A 22,457-nucleotide genomic window follows, 5' to 3' on the forward strand; every position below is an offset into this window, starting at 1 on the left:
ACCTACATTTTTTTAACAGTAAATTTTGACATTTGGGACGTCAGTATAGTCATGGATATTCATGCCACTACAGATTCAATTAGACCCATCAACATTTATTTTGTGTTTGTCGGGTTATGTTAGATTAGGATAGAGTAATTCAGGTCCATCTCTATTCACCTTCAGTTACATAAACACAAGTCATTTAGGACCATTCTGGTCTTTCACATAATTCAATCTCTGTCGGATGAGTTTACGCAAGTGCAAGTCACGGCCATTCAGTTCCAGTTAAGGCCACTTGGGACTTAAAAATCCAGTCAGACCAAATCAAATTAAATCAGGTCTTGCAACATTTATTCAAATAAGCGTTAAATTCAGTCTAGTCAGTCAAGCCATTATCAGACAAGGATTATTTTGGTCAACTTAGACTTTTTTTTTTTTTTCCAGGTCTCTTCAAATCTATCAGGTCGATTTTGGTCAATGAAAAGAGACTCAGGTCATGCGTATGAAGGGGTGTACGAAAAATCTGCGGTGTCAGTGAAATGGTTTTGAGACATGACAGTTCAGATCTTCAAAGTCCATTTAAATCCCTTTTGATCTATCAGACCGACTGAGACAGATACAGACAGTTTCAGGTCAAGCACATGGAGGAGTGTGCCACATATTAGTTCCATTGATACAGGGGTATTCATATTTCATTTCACAGCTTTCACGACTGGATAGGGTTAGTGGAGAGGACGGAAATAAGCGAGTAGGTGAGATGGGACGGGATGATGGTGGGTGGCGGGGGACAGTGATGGAGTTACTCTCTATGACTACGGACGTTGTAAGTCGACTGGTAAGATGTAACTAAATACTGGAGAAACAGAAAGTGGGTGAAGTGTACGGCAAGGAGTGGGTGAGGTGCGTGGGATAGGTTAAGATGGTGGTCAGAGGTACGGTAGGGCAGGACGACTATACTCTGTGAAGATAGACGCTGTGTGAGAGGAGGGGTTGGCATGGGTAAAACACATTTACCTTCAAAGTTCGATGTGAGGGGAAGGGGTAAGACAAAAAGTGGGATGAGTAGAGAAGAGTGTGTGGAATTGGTAGGGTGGTGGGTGGTGGGACAGGGCTAAGGTAGAATGCGTGTTGTATACAGGCTAATTTGGAGTGAGAACAGACTCTAAAGTCCCCTGTGAGTGAAGGAACAGGAGATATAAAAAGGAAGGGGTAGGTGGAGAGGGGTGGGCGAGATGGACAAGGACAGGAGTGGGTGGTGGGGCGTCGTAAGCTGGCCAGAGTGAACGTGGCGATGCTTGAATTCGAATCTTTCTCCAAGAAAAACAAGGAGCAAAAACAGCAAGAAAATAAGCACACGTCGTTCCTGTATACGTGGCACCTTACGATGATGGTAACGAGAGAGAGAGAGAGAGAGAGTCATTTGGTTAACCTCATTCACCCACTGACGTACTTTTCTCGTTTATTCTTGCTGTTTTCCGATTATTATCTTCAGCTTAGAAGAATACTACGGCTTTGAAGTTAAGAAAAACATATATATCTAATCCCTTCAGTAACATTAGTCTTTTCTGAAGTGAAAAGACTGTCTGGTATACAGAATAAAATAAAAATACATTCTGGGAGCGAAGGAGTTAACGTGTGGGGAGGAGCAGGGGTAGCTGTGAGGCGTTTACTGTCTTAACGATATAGGTGCTTTGACAGGCGGTGGGAGTGGCTGATCAGGGAGATGGTGTGCTGGGTGAGGCAGGGTGAACGTCTGGGTGGAAGATGGCAGTGGTGGGTAAGAGGGTATACTTTAGGTGATGGGTGTGTCTGTAAAGGATGATGGTTGACTGTGGCAGTGGTGTGTGGGGTGTGGGAGGGTTAATGACTGGGTGGAGGGTGGCAGTGGTGGTGGATGAGACAGGGTGTAAATGATGGCCGATTGTGGCAGAGGTGTGGTGAGGGAAGGTCTGACACTGGGTGAAAAGTAGTAATAATGTGACTGGTGAAGTAGAGTGAATGATTGGATGGAAGGTGATAGGGATGATGGGTGATGGCTAGAAGGCAGTGGTTGTGGTGGGTGGTGACTAAATGATTGGGAAATGTGAAACTGGGTAGTGAGCGAAGGGCCATGTATATGAGGAGTGAAAAGCGATATTGGTGTGCTGGGTACGGGGTGATGACGGGTAATGTCTGGAAGATAGAGGTGGTAAGGGAGAGTGAAAAACTGAAGGTGGTGGTGTGTCTACGGTGTGAAGGATGATGATGAGTGAAAGGTGATTCTGATGTGATGGGTAAGATGGGTAACACTAGGTGAAAGTTGTGGTGGTGGTGGTGGTGGTGGGTGAGAGAGGGACGCTGTACAAGATGGTTGAAAGATATTAGTGGTGTGCTTGGTAAGGGCCGGTGAAAAACTGGCTGGAGTGTTGTGGGTAGGTGGTGGTAGGCAGGTAGACGGTGCTGTTAGTGGGTGGTGATAGAGGGTGAAAGGTGGTGGTAGTGGATTAAGCAAGGTGTTAAAGACGTTAAGATAGGTGGAAGTGTTGGGTACAAGATGGCGATACTTGTTGGTGAGTGAGTGTGTCGAAGGTGATGGGTAAATTGTGGTAGTGGTGGGTGATGGGGGGATGGTAGTAATGGTGGCTGAGGGTAGTTGTGAAGCATGGTGGATGGGGTGTGGTGGGAGTGGTAATGGACGTAAGGTGGTTTAATTCTCATCTTAATTTAGCTCAGTTATCATCCTTTCACTGTTTATTTCATATAGCTGAATTAGGGGAAAAAAAATATACCACGGCTCTTCATTCTCTTCATAGCACTTTTCCGTGACTAGCACCATATTCTAGTGTCAGTCTTTTGCTATAACTCAGCATTCAAGAGGAGGAGATGGCAATTTTAGGTCAGGTTAGACTGTAAAGAGGAGTACTGTGATAAGTACCTAAAGGGGGAATGTGCAGAGGGCTGTATGGGGGTGGTATGACAGGAAGCGTGGAAGATAGGAAAGAAGAGAGTGGTAGTGAATGTCGGATGGTGGGAATGAAAGTTGGGGATGGAGGGTTAATGACAGGGGATGTAGGTGGTAAACAGGAGATATTTATAAGGAAATGATGAAGGTGTGTGTGTGTGTGTGTGTGTGTGTGTGTGTGTGTGTGTGAGAGAGAGAGAGAGAGAGAGAGAGAGAGAGAGAGAGAGAGAGAGAGAGAGAGAAAACTATTTAGATATAGGCTACATCTATTGTTCCCTAGCCGCTGGAAGGAGGAAGTTAGAATTTCAATGAAAAATACCATAAATACGTTCTAGCAGATGATATAGAGCTTTGGAATAGTGATTATCAGGGCTGGTATGGACTGAGGTTAATTACCCGTCCCCGCCCCCGAAAGGCTCGGGGACGGGTATTGTTTTTATTCTTTTTGTCTGTTTGTTTGTTTGTCTGTCTGTCTATTAACACCTTTGCGCGAAAACTACTGGTGCGATTTTGACTAAAAATACAGGGATGATGGGTTATTGCCTTCTCATCACATGATTAAGTTTTGGGTCAAATTGGGCCAAGGCCTAGGCTGTAGGTCCCAAAAATACAAAAAAATAAAAAATAAAAATAAATGAAAAATAGTTTTTCCGTCATAACTCCTTTCAGATTTGTCATATCGACAAAAAAAAAAAAAGGTGCATTTTTCAGATCTGCATCCTATAACATGCCTCATTACATCAGGGGCTCACCTCCCAGTTTGCGGTAGGAGAGTCAATGTCAGGGAGGGTCAATGTCAGGTGGGTCGGGCCTAAAATTTCAAGTGGGCATAAAATCGTCAATTTTCACCCGATTTACTCCAAATTTGAAATGTGACATCTTTTACTAGATATCCTGTTGTGTTTATACGTCAGCACTAAAATGATTGCCGGGGACGGGTTTGCTGTGCCTTGACACCGCTTCTTGTTTCTCAGGATATGTTAGGTTTTCCGTGGTGATGTGGTGTGAGAGGGAGGCCGAGGGGCAGGAGGGGAGGGGCCAGAGGGGTGAGAGGGAGGGGAAGGGCTGGAGGGGAGGGATTAGAGGGAGGGGAGAGACTGAACAGGAGGGGCAAGAGGGGATGACACTGGCGCAAGGTCTAGACACTGCCACTGCCACCCAGGTACATTTACACTTATAAATGGCTGCGTCAGGGGAGTGATGATGACGCATATGTATTCACCAGCATATGCATCGCCCACAGTGAAGCTAAGTCTGTATTGCAGATGACATAGGAGGCTTCGTAGCACCTCTTTCTTGGCAATTAATTTTACCACACCGTAGCATTCTCCTGGATGTATCTAAATCGTTTTAACATCGCCACATTTTTCGTCAACTGCATGCAAGAGGAAACTGAGATGTAATGGATGATATAATTAGCTAAGGAATAGGTGTTACAAAAGTTCCGAATTCATTCAGACTACGACCCTAAGAATACATGGGACAGAATAAGTGACGAGGAAAAATACTCTCTAGAATTAGGATGTTCACTTAAAGTTTCTCCTTCAACAGCTTATTATCTTGGATGTTTAATGCACGTTAGCATTTGTAAATTTTCTTTTGTGTCCAGCTCTAAGCAAATGTCTGGCAGTCGGAACTCTGAGGCCCACCAGGCTCCGACGTGGCACACAGCTTCACATATCAACATTTTGGCACTAATAACCACCGTCCTGTCTCAATTATGACAAGTGTAATGGTATTAGCGGTGGAGTTTTTATTACCTGTTTGTGAGTCATGTGGAATATCAGCAAAGTCTAGGTAAACGAAATTCAGAAGCTCAGACTGGTAACTGAAAAAAACTGGAATCGAACTCGCATACCCAAGAACGACTGGCTAGTTCCCTTTCCACTTGACCACCATCTCCCCCACATCTTCATTTCGAAAAATCTCAAAGGCTAAGAGACTCGATATTCAGTACATTAGGAATAAGACAACAGACACAGTAGTCAGTGTGCTTGAAAATAGTACAGCAGGGGCCTTTGATTACGATTAAAGGTTCAGCGAAGGTCCTTCACACTTTCAGTCTGATGACTTCTACTTTTCCCTCTATAATTCTTTTTACTACCAGGCGATTTTATGCAGCTTTACAGTCCCCATCCAGTGAAAAGATTATCGAATGCTTTATCTAATCCCTCTCGTTCGAAACTCTCCCCGCGGCTAAAGATAACCGTCTGAAAAAAAGCAAAATTATAAATTAGACAACGCCCTATCCAAGCAGAAAACGAAAACAGAGTTGACTTTTCTTTCTTCCCGGTCTTTCTAGCACCTATAAGTTAACGATGTTATATTTGTGAGTAGGAACTGAAGGATGGAACTGACTTCTTTTTGCGCTTTAAAGCCTTAGGTTATTACAGAAAATGAGAAGAAAAAGAAAATCGATGGGGAACCAATCTTTTACCACCTACGATTTAGATCGGTCAGTGAAGAATCTTGAGTGAAGTAATATCTCTCTCTCTCTCTCTCACACACACACACACACACACACACACACACACACACACACACACACACATTATTTTGTGAACGGCGTGATATCTTAAACTTCATTTAATATCGGTATCCTGAAAAAAATCACCCTGCACAAGAGAAAGAAAGAAATATCCACCATGACAATAGCACAAGCTCACGTGAGTACAATTAAGCACCAACAGGCATGACGGAACCATTCAAAACAGAGTACTCACAAGGAAGGTGTTGAAAGCATCGGACACCTTACCTGAAGAAAAAAAAAAAAAAAAAAAAAGTCAGTAAGAATTCATGGAAAACTGCCGTGACAGACAGATAAACAGACTATAGTTATATATTTCGGATTACTGCAACATTCAGGAAGCAATGTGTGTAAATGCGCAATATTTGTACTCACAGCTATTCGTAACTTCGCCTGGTGGAGTTCCAGTTTTATTTCATTTAGACACACAAATCAATTACGAAGATACTTAGATGATGAAATACACAAATGGGGTTGATTGTAGTTGAATTATATTTACCTGACGGACCTGGGCCACTCCCACAGCTTAAACACTGTGAAACTTAATGAACTTTAGTTATGAGAGAGGAAATCCAGTGTCACAACACCTAAGCACCAATTGAGCTGAAAAGTTATGTCGCTGTCCGGCTGGAAAAACGCATTATTGCTTAGTAACAATCAGTATGTATTATAAATATAATACACAAGAATAGAAAATATGAGGTAGACGCGCGCATAAAAATCAAGATGTTCTGTCTATCAACTTACAGATAGATAGATAGGTAGGTAGATAGATACACATATACATATACCTATATCTATTTATACATATGCATATATATTTATTTAACTATCCCTCTATAGTCTATTCACCTATCTCTCAATCAGCGTCAATCAGTCAGTCAATCAATCAATCAATCTATAAAACATCTTCATCTCACTCACTGTAGGATGGAGCGAAGAGGTACGAGTATCGAGTAGTAGGTCTTAAACTCCTTCAAGAAGAAAACGAGTGTCCTATCTTACACTTGTCAGTACTGATTGGAAGATAATCTACTCTAGTGTATGTCAGTGCTTCAGTACACATCCTGGTGTTTTTGGAGACTTTCTCATCCTCTTTACCAGTTCCCTTAACCCTCGACTCCATGGCAACAGATCATTTGTTTTAATTCTCACTTCCCTCTCCCTCTTTCTTCTTTGTGCAGTATCCCCACGTAAACCCGTTTATGTTACACTATCAGGGTTAGATGTTGTGAATCCGTTTGTCCTTGAATACTGTTATATTGTGTCAGCGATATCTATGTCATATTGCTAATTTATAATCACGTGTCATAGTCTACTCTTTCTTGGAGGGCCTTTAGTGACATGGTTCCTGTGTGTTGACAATTGCAATAAAGAACAAATGAACAGAGTACCGTAAGTAAAATAAGGAAACAATATTGAAAGACGCTTAGGAACGAAAGGATTAGAAATGATAGTCATTAATACGTATTTTATATTTATTCTTATTTTTTTCCTTTAATGATAGCACCGGATGATTCTGCTCAAATTAGGCAAGACCCCTGATGGTCCGCAGACTGTATTCTCGTCAGTAGAGGAGGCTTTCTTTTATTTATTTCATTGCATCACCCATTCCATACTACACACTAATATTCTCTTGTATGGTACTGATATTTTCACACCTACACTAATTACACAAATCACATTCAAAAGAGCACATTAACTTTGTAGATGCAGAAATAAACTGGTGAGCGAGAAGTGCTAGAGAGCCTTCTTAACGAACGAGAAAACGACCCCAGCAGTTGTTGTAAAGTCCGCTTTCTCCCGGCCTAATAATTACCCTGACCTTCCTCAGTCATAACCCAGCCTGGCCTGACACAGAAAGGGCGGGAGGAAGGGAGAATGAGGGCTGGGAGTCACAAAATAACTCATGGGTTTCACAAATGACTGTCAGAAACTAGGGATTTACCTACATCTTGGCCACCTCAGAGTTAAGAAAAGAATGGAGTGGGTTACGTGTGAGCAGGACTGGGTGGGAGCGGGTGGCACATCAGTTGAATCGGGTGTTGTAGGTTGGAAAGTTTGGGCGTCTGTTGGCTTAAAGTTGTTTCGTAATGACAAGAGAAAAAGAAAGGTGAGCATTAAGAAAAATTTGTTTTCTGGGACCCAGCAGTCCGTCTACGTTCCACACACCTTCAGATGTCATCTTACATCTTACGATGCAAGCATATATATATATATATATATATATATATATATATATATATATATATATATATATATATATATATATATCCTATGATTTCATCATCCTTTGTGTAATTTTAACGCACAGTATGCTGCATGTTTGATCACGAGCGTGTTCTGCCTCAGTCCCCCCCTTCTACCGTTATAGTAGAGTAAGTCGTCCTTTCTGTTGTTCAGAGCGGGATTGTCAGCTCTTTGTCCCCATGGCTTCATTTGCGCGTCCTTCTTACAAGTTGTATCAAGCTCTGCCGGCCCCTATATAATGAGCTCAGTCTCTACATTAATTGCCACTTAGATCTGCTCCTCATTTTGTTCACATCTCTGTCCTCCCCTGTACAGTTATTATTGAGTGCTCAGGAAATCTCCAACCATCTAGCAGCTGTGTAATTTGAGTATAAGTGTTGTTGCATTTTGTTCTTGTACTGTATAGCATAAGTTTAATTTGTAGGCCTAGTGAAGTTTTGTAATTCATGTAGGGATCTTTATGTCCATCATCATTAATAATATTTTGTATCTGTAATAATTTATCTTGCATTAACTGAGCATTACCTAGTGTATTTTCATTTTATCAGGGCTGACTTAGATAAATTTACTCTTGCTAATTTCGTGTTAATAGAGGCTATTGCAGTTAACCATATATTTAACCTGTTTTTTGCCATTACTTTATCCTTATGAGTCCTGAATGTTTTGTTGTTAGTTTGAGCATTAAACCTTAACTTGTAATTTTACCTATCTCTTTTGTTTTGAACCTGGAACTTTACGGGACAGTAGTGATTTTTAGTATTCTCACTTAAAGTGTACATTTTCTTTCTCTGTTCCGTAACATAAATTTGGCGACCTCTTATCAGGATATTCAGGATATTATCATAAGGATATTGCTTGATATTTTGTGACTGTTACTTATTCATGATGTCTACTATTATTACACTTGATGAAGCCAAATATTTTTTGTCAAATGTGCAAACAGTGTGTGATGTAGAAAACAGAACAAAGAATGAACTTAAGCTTGTTGCTCAACAATTGGGAATTGCTGTTCGCTCTCATCATTCTAAAGATCAAATTGTTGACATGATTAATGAAAGCTTGTTTAATGTAACTCTTCGAAATGAGCAAACGCAGATTGAATTAGCTAAGTTACAGCTAGCCCTGCAGGAGGCTCGTGCTAAGGAGGCTGAATTTCAGGCAAAAGCTCGTATTCAAGAGGCTGAGTTTCAGGCAAATGCTAAGGAGGCTGAGTTTCAGGCTCGTGCTAAGGAGGCTGAGTTTCAGGCACAAGTTGAACTTGCTAGGATTCAGGCAGACCATGAGTATCGCATGAAACAAGGTGGAACTGGATCATCTAGCTATGATGATTTTGATGTGGCTAAAAATGTTAAACTTGTCCCTCCTTTTAATGAATCTGATTTAACAAAGTATTTTCAGTTGTTTGAGAGGGTAGCTACAGGTTTTAATTGGCCCAAGGAGTATTGGCCAGTACTCCTTCAAACTGTTCTCACCGGTAAAGCTCAAGTAACTTATGCATCTTTGCCTCAGGATCAATCTGATAATTATGATGTAGTTAAGAGCTTGATTCTTAAGGCCTATGAGCTTGTTCCTGAAGCTTATAGAGTAAAATTTAGGACAACTTACAAGCAAGATAAGCAATCCCATGTTGAGTATGCAAAAATCAAAGAAGATCTGTTAGAGCAGTGGTTAAATTCTAAGAATGTGGATTCTGATTTTGGTAAATTTAAGCAGATGATTTTGCTGGAGGACTTCAAGAGGTGTATTTATAAAGATGTAAGCCTATATCTTGATGAGAAAAGAATAGATAATTTGTCTGATGCTGCAGTTTTAGCTGATGAATATGTTCTCACTCACAAAAGATATTCTAAAGAAAAAGGGAAAGCTGAGAGTAAGTACGTTGCCTCTACTCAGAGTACAGGTAACAGGAAAGAGAATAAAGATGATGTTTCTCAGGAAGTAAATACCAGCTTCACCTCTAGATTTCAGAAAGGTAAATGTACTTATTGTAGTAAGCTTGGTCATACTACGGAGAAATGTTTCAGGAGACAGCGTGATGTGAACAAAAAGGAGTCTTTAAATATTCAGTCAATTGGTCTAGTGTCCACTCTTGAGAGTTCCCAGAATTCTTTAACTGAGTTAACTGAACCTGCTTTGAGGGGTAACTTAAATTCTCATGATGGAGCTCCTCTTTTGAGCAGTAACGTGGGTGACACTCTCAAGAGTTCATGTGCTAATTTCCTGTCTGATGGTTTTGTCAGTCCTCTGGACAGTAATGACAGGAAATCAGCTAAAATATATCGTGATACAGGTGCTTGCCAATCCCTTATGCTGACCAGTGTTCTAGGCTCGAATGTTAATTCCTCTGATGAAACTGTAATCTTACAAGGTGTAGGGAATAATTACTTCTCTGTCCCTCTGTGCAGAGTGAATTTAGAGTCTGGTTTTGTTAATGGTTCCGTTATGGTTGGGTTGGTTGAGACACTCCCAATGTCAGGTGTAACTTTCTTACTTGGAAATAATATTGGTGGAAGTCAAGTGTGTCCAGCTCCTCAGTTGTCTAGTGAGCCAGTGGCTGCGGCCCAGGATTGTGATGTCCCTGATGTGTTCCCTGAATGTGCTGTCACTAGGGCTAAGTCTAAAGTTACTGGTGATTTAGAGGATAATGATGATGATGATGTTATCCTAGCTGACACTTTTCTTGCTAATTTGGACCACTCACCAGATGAGGCAGTACCCCGTAGTGTTGATAATTTGTCTCGTCAAGAGTTGGTTGAGTTGCAGGTTGCTGACCCTGAGTTGAAAGGTCTAGCTAACTCTGCTTACAGTGAAGAAGAGTCAGCCGGTGCTTCTACTTGTTATTATGTAAAGTCAGGAGCACTTATGAGGAAGTGGAGACCCCCAACAGCATCAGCCGACTGTGAATGGGAGGTTGTACATCAAGTTGTCATCCCTCGAGTTTGTAGGCAGGATATCATTAGAGTGGCTCATGATTCCAGTTTGGCAGGACACCTTGGAGTGAGGAAGACTGTGGCACGCATTTTGAAACACTTCTACTGGCCAGGTATCTTCAGGGATGTTTCCTGGTATTGTAAGTCTTGTCACACTTGTCAAGTTGTGAGGAAGTGTAATCAGACCGAAAAGGTTGCACCTCTAGTTCCCATTCCTCCTTTTGAGGCGCCTTTCACCCGTGTGTTGGTGGATATTGTGGGCCCTCTTCCTAAGACTTCTTCAGGATTTTCTTATGTGTTGGCCCTGATTGATATGGCTACTCGTTATCCTGAAGCCATTCCACTTAGAAATATCTCAGCAAAGAACGTGGTTAAGGAAATGCTAGGGTTCTTCACAAAGTTTGGTCTGCCCAAGGAGGTACAGTCAGACCGGGGAAGTAATTTCATGTCGAATGTTTTCAAGCAGTCTCTGAAAGAGTTGGGCATCACACAGATCACGTCTTCAGCTTACCATCCCCAGACCCAAGGAGCGTTGGAGAGATATCATCAAACACTCAAATCGATGCTCAAGAAATACTGCTTGGAACATCAGAAAGACTGGGATAAAGGTCTTCCATTCGTTGTGTTTGCCGCAAGAGAATCTCCAAATGAATCACTGGGCTTCTCACCTTTTGAACTACTGTTTGGCCATGAAGTAAGAGGACCCCTTAAGCTACTCAAGGAATGCTGGCTGTCGGAGGAAGATGACGTCAACCTGCTGGAGTATGTGATGAAGTTCAAAGAACGGCTGTCCACTGCTTTACAACTGGCGAGAGAGAATTTAGGAGCTGCTCAGGAGAAGATGAAGACTTGGTATGATAAGAAGTCCAGGTTACGCCACTTTCAGCCAGGAGATCAGGTTTTGGTTCTGCTACCGGTTCATGGGCAACCTCTTCAAGCCAAGTTTAGTGGTCCTTATTTCGTGGAGAAGAAACTCAGTGATGTCAACTATGTCATCGCCACACCGGATCGTAGAAAGAACAAGCAACTATGTCACATCAACATGCTAAAGTTATATCACAGGCGGGACGAAAATAATCCAGTCTGCACTGTAGCTGTTCCACCCAAGTCTGCAAGTGAAGCTCTCCCATGCAGTATGAGCCTGAGTGATAGTTTGGGGAAGAATCCTGATATCATGAATGATCTCCAGACTAAGCTTTCTCATCTACCTCCCGAGGAAAGGCAGGAGTTTTCGGCATTACTGCAGGAGTACCCGCAAGTGTTCCGTGCCACTCCAGGAAGAACTACTGTGTTGATGCATGATGTCGATGTTGGAGACGCAAAGCCAATTAAACTGCCTCCTTACCGTGTGAACCCAGTGAAAGTTCCTCTCATCCAGAAGGAGCTTGGCTACCTGTTGGACCACAAGATGATTGAGCCCTGTCAGTGCGAGTGGAGTTCTCCTGTCACTCTAGTCCCTAAGCCAGGTGGGTCACAGCGGCTTTGCATCGACTACAGACGTGTTAATCAGATAACCAAAACAGACACTTACCCTCTCCCTCGCGTGGAAGATTGCATAGACAAGATCGGAAAGGCTAGGTACATAAGTAAGTTTGATTTGTTAAAGGGATACTGGCAAGTACCTATGACTGAACGTGCTAGGGAGATCTCATGTTTTGTAACACTAGGAAAGACTTTTACATGTTCTGTAATGCCATATGGTATGAAGAATGCACCAGCCACATTTCAGAAGCTCATGAATGTTGTAACAGAGGGTTTGGCAGGGTGTGTTGTTTATATTGATGATGTATTAATCTTCAGTGACAACTGGAAAGATCACCTATGCCATGTCAGTAAATTTCTTGAGCTTTTAGTTCAGGCTAATCTTGTAGCTAATTTATCAAAGTGTGAGTTTGGTCAAGCTAAAGTTCAGTACCTTGGGTACGTAATTGGTGATGGACATGTTGCACCACCAGCAGCTAAGGTTCAGGTTATAAGTGATCTTCCCAGACCTAAAAGTAGGAAAGAGCTACAAAGATTTTTGGGAATGGTAGGTTATTACAGGAGATTTGTTCTTAACTTTTCTATTCTTGTATCACCACTTACAGACCTACTGAAAAAGGGAGTTAAATTTGTCTGGACTGATAACTGTGAATCCTCTTTCAACAAACTTAAAGCTATCCTACTAAGTCAGCCAGTGCTCGCTGCTCCAAATTTTGCTAAGCCTTTTAAGATGGCTGTTGATGCAAGTGATACAGGAGCTGGGGCTGTTTTGCTGCAAGAGGATGATCAGGGTATTGAACACCCTGTATCTTATTACAGTAAGAAGTTCACTCCACCTCAAAAGAACTACTCAACTATTGAGAAAGAGCTTTTGACCTTGATTTTGGGTTTACAGCATTTTTCATTTTATTTGTGTTCTGGTTTTGACCCCATAGTCATTTATACCGATCATAACCCGCTGAAATTCCTTAGTAAGTTTAAAGATAAAAATCAGAGATTGACAAGATGGAGTCTACTTCTTCAGGAGTATTCATTAGACATACAACATGTCAATAGACTTTAGACAGATTGTTTTAGAGTAATAAGAAATTTCCTTTGTAAATTTCTTTTTCTTTGTGGGGAGGTGTTACATAGCCTATGATTTCATCATCCTTTGTGTAATTTTAACGCACAGTATGCTGCATGTTTGATCACGAGCGTGTTCTGCCTCAGTCCCCCCCTTCTACCGTTATAGTAGAGTAAGTCGTCCTTTCTGTTGTTCAGAGCGGGATTGTCAGCTCTTTGTCCCCATGGCTTCATTTGCGCATCCTTCTTACAAGTTGTATCAAGCTCTGCCGGCCCCTATATAATGAGCTCAGTCTCTACATTAATTGCCACTTAGATCTGCTCCTCATTTTGTTCACATCTCTGTCCTCCCCTGTACAGTTATTATTGAGTGCTCAGGAAATCTCCAACCATCTAGCAGCTGTGTAATTTGAGTATAAGTGTTGTTGCATTTTGTTCTTGTACTGTATAGCATAAGTTTAATTTGTAGGCCTAGTGAAGTTTTGTAATTCATGTAGGGATCTCTATGTCCATCATCATTAATAATATTTTGTATCTGTAATAATTTATCTTGCATTAACTGAGCATTACCCAGTGTATTTTCATTTTATCAGGGCTGACTTAGATAAATTTACTCTTGCTAATTTCGTGTTAATAGAGGCTATTGCAGTTAACCATATATTTAACCTGTTTTTTGCCATTACTTTATCCTTATGAGTCCTGAATGTTTTGTTGTTAGTTTGAGCATTAAACTTTAACTTGTAATTTTACCTAACTCTTTTGTTTTGAACCTGGAACTTTACGGGACAGTAGTGATTTTTAGTATTCTCACTTAAAGTGTACATTTTCTTTCTCTGTTCCGTAATAATATATATATATATATATATATATATATATATATATATATATATATATACATATATATATATATATATATATATATATATATATATATATATATATATATATATACAAAAGTACTCAGTGCGGAAGCTCCATGGTTCTCCGAATAATGCCCTTGGTGTGGTATGGTGTGGCATGGTGTGGTGTGAGAGGTTTTGTGCAATACGATGTGGTGTGCTGTGGTGTGCTATGGTCAAGCTTCACTAAAACCGGTAAAGTCTAAAGGAGTAATGCATTTCACATCCGAAAATCGTCGGTGAGAGACAGGCAGACAAAGCCATCCCTGGAACACCCCCGGATCTAAAATACCGTAACTGGGTACGTTAATGAAAACAAAGCTCTACCACAACAAACATACATACAAGAAGAGCACGTTTGAACACAATAAAAAATACAATGCACGAGTCCGTCTGAGTTGGCAGGGATGTCAGTAATGGTTAGTGGTCATGTCGTAAAGATCTGGGCCCGTATTAACCAACTTCCCAACTCAAAAGTCTTGTATCACACAGCTTGTACATACGTTTTCCTTCACTCATACACCTACCAAGCCTTCATAGTGGTATCAGAGTGAAGATCTGAGTGACATTATGCGAAAAACCAGGCGATCTGTGATAATCATTAACTGTTATGAAGACATGTTTATGGTGTAAATAGGTTAGAATACTTTATAATTACGACCCCTGCACAAGAGCGGTGAGGTATCTGGCAGGGAGAGGGATGTGAGGGGAAGCGAGGGAGGGGTTGTGGGGGGGTTGTGCTCGAAAGAGTGGGGAAGCCGGTGGTGCAGTGGTAGCTCATATAGCTCGCAAATGGAAGACCTCGTGTTGAACCCTTGGGCCGGTTAGACTCGGGGAAAATGTTGTTTCCTCCTTACCCCTGTTCACAGAGAAGCACACCTGGAAACCTAGATGCCCATTCCATTGTTTCAAGTCATATTCCAGAGAAAGACTGGGCAGTAGCTAAAAGGATTATTTACCCTAATGACCCGTGCATAATCGATAACGTTCATCCTAAGCCTCGTTCTGGAAAGGGTGTGAGTAACCTGACTGACACATTAGCCTGAGATGGCAAAGGGGACGGCAAACTGAATAATTTTGACATTAGCTTTGAAACACATGATGGAGAATAAAAACAAGCTTGGCCTATTCATCTCACGTTTAACTACATTACATAATGTGAAGTATAATCCAACAGGCATCTTGCTTACACCTCCACAGAATCACTTACAATAGCGTCTATCCAAAGCGCCTTATCTTTTTCATTTTGCTAGATACTTTATTGGTCTTAGATATTTTTCGAACTGTAGAATACATGTAACCTTAATTAACCCCTTCACTATAACAGAGCCTTTCAAAACTGAGTAAATATTGTTTGGGAGTAGCAGAATAACACATAAAATACTTAACCGGATTGAAAGAGTTACAGCCCTGAGACACGTGGAGGGTGACGTGAGAAAGATATCCTGAAAGTAACTCTTATCTCGTCATCCAGCAAGAAGACAGGGACAACTCACTCAGGACTGGTTGTGGTAATGTCGAGAACATGCAGACTCCGAATATCTGACTCCTAAATATCACGCCATAACACAAAGTCGTGTGCGACACAAACTGTGTGTGTGTGTGTGTGTGTGTGTGTGTACGCATCATGCAAAAGGAGCAATGGCAGCGATTTAATACGGTGTCCACAGTTAGTTCAAATATAACTCTAACTGAGAAATATAAATAGAATTTTTATTTCGGCTAACGTCAGGCAGTTTAATTCACCCAAATGAAGTAAACAGTGGCGGAGAGGTAAAAAAAAAACTACTTCGATTACCATTTGGCCTAAGATCAAGAGTTTCCGCATGAACTAATGTCAGAAGAATTCCTAAGGCTTAATCCCTTGACGCTCGTGACGCATTTTACAATGTATTCTCGTAACCCCTTGATTTTATTACCTCCTTAATATTTTTCTTTAATTTTAGCTGGACTGCTTTGATATAGCCTTCATTAACCTGTTCAGTACTAGATCTCTCTTCCAAATTATACATCAAGATCTATGCATTAGCCAGAATAAAATAAAAATTTTTGGTACGGATTGCAAGGTTCATTTATCAGTGATCCGGACAAGACTGGGAGCTGTGAGGCTTCTCGGGATGTACAGTCAAAGAAACAGCTATCCACCCACTTCCGTCTGAAGGAAATTTACAACTGGAGAAATGCAATGAAAATCCCATCTCTTCTAGTGCGTGTTCCAGATGGTACAATTTTTTTCCGCTATGTATCCGTCAGACTTTGGGAAAATGCTTGTATCTCTTTATTAACGTTCACACACACTTCTATGAACGGTTGTATGTCATTTTCTGGGAGAATATTTGGGTTCTTTCCTTCTCATTCATATTTATACCTGTGATTATCCTCTGTGCATGTCGTCTTAAGCCCCGACATATGCTCCTTCCTCTGGCATTCACGTCTTCACCAGTTCATTCTTCCTCTGTCCCTCTCCCTCCTGCCGACTTGGTGGTAAACCCTGAAACATTTTGGTGCTGTCTTTCCAAGTGACACTGAGTATCAACTTTCTTTTGACGGGACAGCTTTTGTTGACTCCCAGCCTACTCTCTCTCTCTCTCTCTCTCTCTCTCTCTCTCTCTCTTTCTCTGGTATAAAAAAGGCAAAAGGCATGAACCCTGGAGTAGTAATTACATCTGATCGCAAATATTCTTAATGACGCGGCCACTGGATAGTAAATATTTTTCTGATGATAACTGTTTGGTTTTGTGATTTGAAATTGCCATATTCTCCCAGAAACGTTTGCTTTATTCTTTAAGTGAGTATGTATTTGTACACTGTATAAACAAATAAATGCTGTATATATATATATATATATATATATATATATATATATATATATATATATATATATATATATATATATATATATATATATATATATATATATATGCACAGAAGAGTATTTGAACGGGGTGGGGGAGTGTAGCAAATACACAGGTAGACAGGAGGGGGCGGACATGAACAGTGGCAGTGACAAACAAACAGCAGTATCGACAGTTCTACTCAACCTGCTGGCTCCTGTTACCTCTCCAGCTCGCGCAGTGCACACTAGTAGTACAGTAGCACAGATGGTGCTACTGAAAAAAAAAAAAAAAAAAATGGTTACAACAAGGAACTCATCGTTAGTTTATTTGGAAATCTTTCTCATGGAGCCAGGGATGAATGCATGCAAACTCACAAACAGGCATGACCTACTGTAGACACACAAAGGTATCAGCATTTTACTTACTGAAAGGTGTAAGTTGAGACTAAATGCTATGATACCGTAGTCTAGACCACTGACGAGCAAGTGACTGGCTTATGCTCTGTCCCCTGACGGCATTACATAAAAAAAGGGGGGGGAGGGGTCGCCTTTCGGGACCTAGCTCTCATCGGCTTAGGAGACAATATACATTATATTTACAGATTCATTTCTGCGTATAGCACGTAAATATTCAGTTCAATTTATTTTATGCAATCTCGGTATACAGTATATTCAAAATTGCTATAAGTAAGACTCGGGAGCATATTAAGAGGTATTAAGCACCGTGTATCGCAAAATAAAAGGTGTCAGATTGCTTCCTTAGCCAGTGAGAACCCTCCGATGAGTACAGCACATTCACTTTCACCCTGACCATCTTTCACCTTAATCTGACCTTGATATTCATACCTTGGAGATTGTTTCACGAAGCTCGGTGACAGACAAAGAAAACACTACGGCTGTACTTTCTTCCCATAACAAGTCATCGTGACTCGTATCATATTCAAATGTTAATCTGTTGTTATTGTTACATCTCAGCAATAAAGATGGAGATATGGCTGTTTGAGGCCAAGTTAAGAGTGTAATAGTCCATAGCCTTTAATATTTCTATCTTTGCAGTTGGACATTTTCTCGTAGATTTTTTCCTCCCTCTTTGAAGTTGTATATCTGAAAGCAAAATACGAACACTTCTGGGCGATTACTCAGTTTTTTGTGTTCACAGGAAATATTTCTTGTATCTTAGTAATTAATAATGGCTTTATCTAATCACGGCAGTTCGAAAGGTCTCTCCTAAGTTAAAGGAAATTGTCTGACGGCAGCATTATTAAAACATATACGTTATCAAAGTGAAATGTAGTAAAGAGGAAAGGTTCGACAGACTTTATAAGAGTGAAGAGCTTGCGAGGGGTAGATTAATCCCTTCGCTGTGAATATGTATCTTCAGCCTCATTCTCGCTACCTCTAAAAGTCAGAGTCGGCTTGGGAGAGTCTTCGAACTGGTGAAATTAGACTCAACCTTCACTACTATACTCTTTTTACACTAACTTGACCCGGGTGTCGTCCATTTGCAGTTTATTTCACATACCTCTCTGACAGAAAAAGACAATACTACGGCTACCTCTGCGTAACACTTATCTGCAACTAGCACAGTATATTAGGGTTAATATGTTGTTTCAGGTCAGCTTTCAAGATGGACAGACGGAAGTTTAAGCCAACTTAGAGTAAAGAGAGAATGGTTTTCCTTCTGGCGGTGGATAGAAACGTCTGGGGGAAGCAAACAAACTGCCCCTCCTTCATAGTGAAAGGGTTTCTACTACTAAGATAATTGTGTCACCGTCTCCTGTAAGTCTTATACAGAATATCGCTATCACGTAGGACAAATTTCAAAGCTCCTGACCGTATTTTTTTTCTTTTTCAATACTATCCAGCTCTCTGATGTTCACTAATAACGTCGCCTAACTGTATGTTCACTCCGATAACGTATTTTGGATGTCAGTATCACAACCATCAGACGATTTTACTCAGCTGTTTTATTTAATTTTAGCTCCAAAAAAAAAAAAATGTCCAGTTGAATAAAGTCGCCTGAGGATGGAAAGAATAAAATATATTATAAAGTATACGTCCTCGGCCAGAAGCAAATAAGTCAGTATTGCGTCTTTTTCAGTTTATCTTTCCTTCGCCCTACAACGTCCAGCCTCAGAGTGTTAAAAGCAGAGGAGCCATATAGGTTTAGGTTCTGTATCGTCCATAATGTAACTGGAATAGATTACTTTTATGGCGTACGAGGTCAGTCCATAAGTGTTGGAGTAATAAAAATAAACTAACTAAATTAACAAATAAAACCTAGCACCGCCTCGTCGTAACAGCTGATTAAATGACACTTGAAAGTCTTTGTGGCTGTAATTCGGCCATTCTTATGCCGTTTCCTGAGACCCATTTCCTGACCACCAGCTTTCAGAGACTAATTTTCTCATGGCGCTTTACATTCCCCTTTACGGGAGTTCTTTGAATCACGCAGGGAGATCAACGGTAGACTTTCGTACTGCGCACTAATGTATTGCATTATTCTCATTGTCTTCGTACACTTTATTTCATTATTTGCTTTATTTTTATTTAATTATTTATTTCTCCTAGATGCCTGGAGATTTACTTAGTTAAGACGCTCCAACCGTTTGGGACCCATACGGACCTGACTCCAAGGTGTGACTGAGGTTTATTGCACACGCAGTGCCGCTCAGGGACGAACAACTTGTCATTTTCGCCTTTAATGTCAGGACTGAGTAGCGTAGACCCGGGTCCTTTGCTTGCACGAAATAATTCTATTCAGCTGAAGGGAGTCGTCTTGTGGTGAAGACAATGAATAAGGCTAACAGTTCTAAGTCTCTCATAAACGGAACAAAATCGTCTGACTGTAGCAAGAACAAAATATATATGTCACCATAGTGACGTGATTAGTTCACAATTTTCTCAAACAGTAGAACAACAATCACAATGATAAAAATGAGGCAAGCACGCAATTTTCTTGTTTGCTCAGCGTCTAATGATACTGGTTAATCTCATCAACCATAAGACATGATTTTCAACATATTCTTGCCGTTCCAAGACGGTTAAACTTAGACTAGGAGGGTTTCCTAGTGGTGAAAGGGGTTAATGACGGCTATTTCTGATCCATCCATCTCTAAATATGTCTCCAGCTTGATGAAATCGTGCAGAGACTATAAATATAATGAAAAGTGAGAAAAAATGATAAATGACACCTCTGATAGCCGTATCCACCCTTTGTCAGGGGAAAGAAGTAATTATTTACTGAGGCAGAAGGAGCAGCGAATCCCTGAGATCCATCTTTTATAAACTGTTGTCTGAAGGTGTACTATGGCGCACTCCCCCGTGCGGAGTGGCCAGCAGGGGTCCCATCATACCCAAAACGTTGCCGGAGTGAACGCTTATCAATATAGAAAATCAAAAAGACTTTGGCAAGAACCCCCAGGAATTGACCCCCTTCCCCTGTGGGGATGGCCTTTGGGGGTCTCATCTTGTATAAAAAGTAGTCTCAATAAGGATCTACCATGTGCAAAATTACACGTTCTTAGAAAAAAAAAAATATGGCATTTCCCCAATTGGACAACCACCTCCACCCCCACTCAACCACCCCTGGAGAGTGGCCATCGGGGGCCTCACTCTGCCTAAAACGTGGCTAGGGTAGACGCACCCCAATATGTAAAATTTCATGTTCCTGGGTTAAAAATTATGGTCACATATAATGGCTTTGGCGGGACCTCCGAAAGCCAGCGCCTTCCTGTAAGTTGCAAATATCGGTGGGTCCACCCTTCCCAAAAAGTGCTGGGGTAAACGTTTGTCAATATGCATTTTCTTTTTTTATTTCGGCCGTGCATAACAACTTTGTTCGAGACGACTGGAGGTATCCTTCTGTGGGAGGGGGTGGATCTCAGGGGTCCCACTATGATTATAACTTTGGCGAGAGTGAAACACTACCAGTGCGATAACTTGTTTCCCAGGATTTAAAAAAAAAATGTCAAAAAAAAAATGGCCATGCCTAATGGTTTTCGGTGGGACACACTGGGGACCGTCGCCCCCGTGGGGGAGGGCCCTTGGAGGACCTACCTTGCCTAAAGTTGGCCTAAGGGGAGGTCCACCATTCTGCTAAATTTCATTTGTTTAACACTACTCCCACACGGTCTGGACCTCATTCTTTCACAAAATACTGTAGATCAATGTGTGAGTGAGTGATAGAGAAACGGAGGGAGTGACACATTTATGGACAAGCACTGTATCTGGGCACTCATGTGGGTGCAGCAAAAAAAAAAAAAAAAAAAAAGATACTAGATAGATGCGAAGCCGTGAGGAAGGTAATATGGTGTGTAGCTAGTACAGTATATGGGAGCGAAGTACTTTGCATCCGAAATAACCTTAGGATTTGACTGAATGAAATAGCTGCACCAAGAGATAAAAGGTCTGATCATTTACGGAACAATCATTCTAGTGCTTGTGACAAGTTCTCCATATTCCTGCTATTGTGGGTTATTTTCCATATAATCATCACTCTCAGTCTCTCATGTTTCACACTTAGCAGAATGACAATGTCTGGTGGTCACTGAAACGAAATACTGGAGTTACCACGATTAGGAGACAGTTAAAAGGCACAGTATTAACTTTCAGGTTCCTTTGAGTCGCTAGCGGTTGACTAAAATCGTCAGGCGTTAGTCCTTCCGAGAAATAACAACTAAAAAAATGATAACAACATGACCATCAGAAAGGTAAGAAATGGCGGATAATTATGATGCTTGTGATCAACCCGGTATCAGCAAGTGACGATCATCACGTTATCACCTCACACCGTTGTTCCTGTTAACCTGTTTTCCTTATGACTGACGAAACGTCCAGAACTTGGGTCCGAACTGTCTACGCAAAGCGTCGCTCGGTATGCCTCCATCTTCATCAAGTCTTGCACACGGACTTGCCATACGAGTACAATCTCCATGACAGGGTTTATTGTGGGTTGCATTGAAATTAAAGATGAACCTAGTTGACTCCATATAACCTTGACCTTTGACCCTTCAGCCTTGTTGACCTAATCGATTCATCGTCCCTTCATACTGTATCAAAGACAAAAGTATGGCTGAAATCTGTCAAGGAGTTCAGGAGATATTGTACCCGCACCCATATGACGTGACCTTTCACCTCTTGACTTTGCTGACCTAATTATTTCATCGTCCCTTCTTACTCTATCACTATCAAAAGATTGGTCGAAATCCGTAGAGGGGTTCAGAAATCATCGCACCCACACCCAGATGACCTTGACCTTTGACACTGTGATTCTGTTGACCTAATCAGCTCACCATGCCTTCATACTATATCACTGACATAAGTTTGGTCAAGATCCACAGAGGGGTTCAGGAGATATCTTGCCCACAAGGATAAACTAAATCGAATGGTCTTGACTTTTGACCACTTGACCTTGCTGACCTAATCAATTCATTGTCTATCCATACCGTATCACTGACAAAACTTTAGTTGAAATCCGTCAATTGGTTCAGGAGATATGGTACTGCGCCCACACCCATTTGCTTTTGATCTTTGACTCCTTGGC

Source organism: Coenobita brevimanus, chromosome 107, assembly GCF_032717465.1.
Source record: "Coenobita brevimanus isolate Jiangsu-jjx chromosome 107, ASM3271746v2, whole genome shotgun sequence".
NCBI classification, from domain to species: domain Eukaryota; kingdom Metazoa; phylum Arthropoda; class Malacostraca; order Decapoda; family Coenobitidae; genus Coenobita; species Coenobita brevimanus.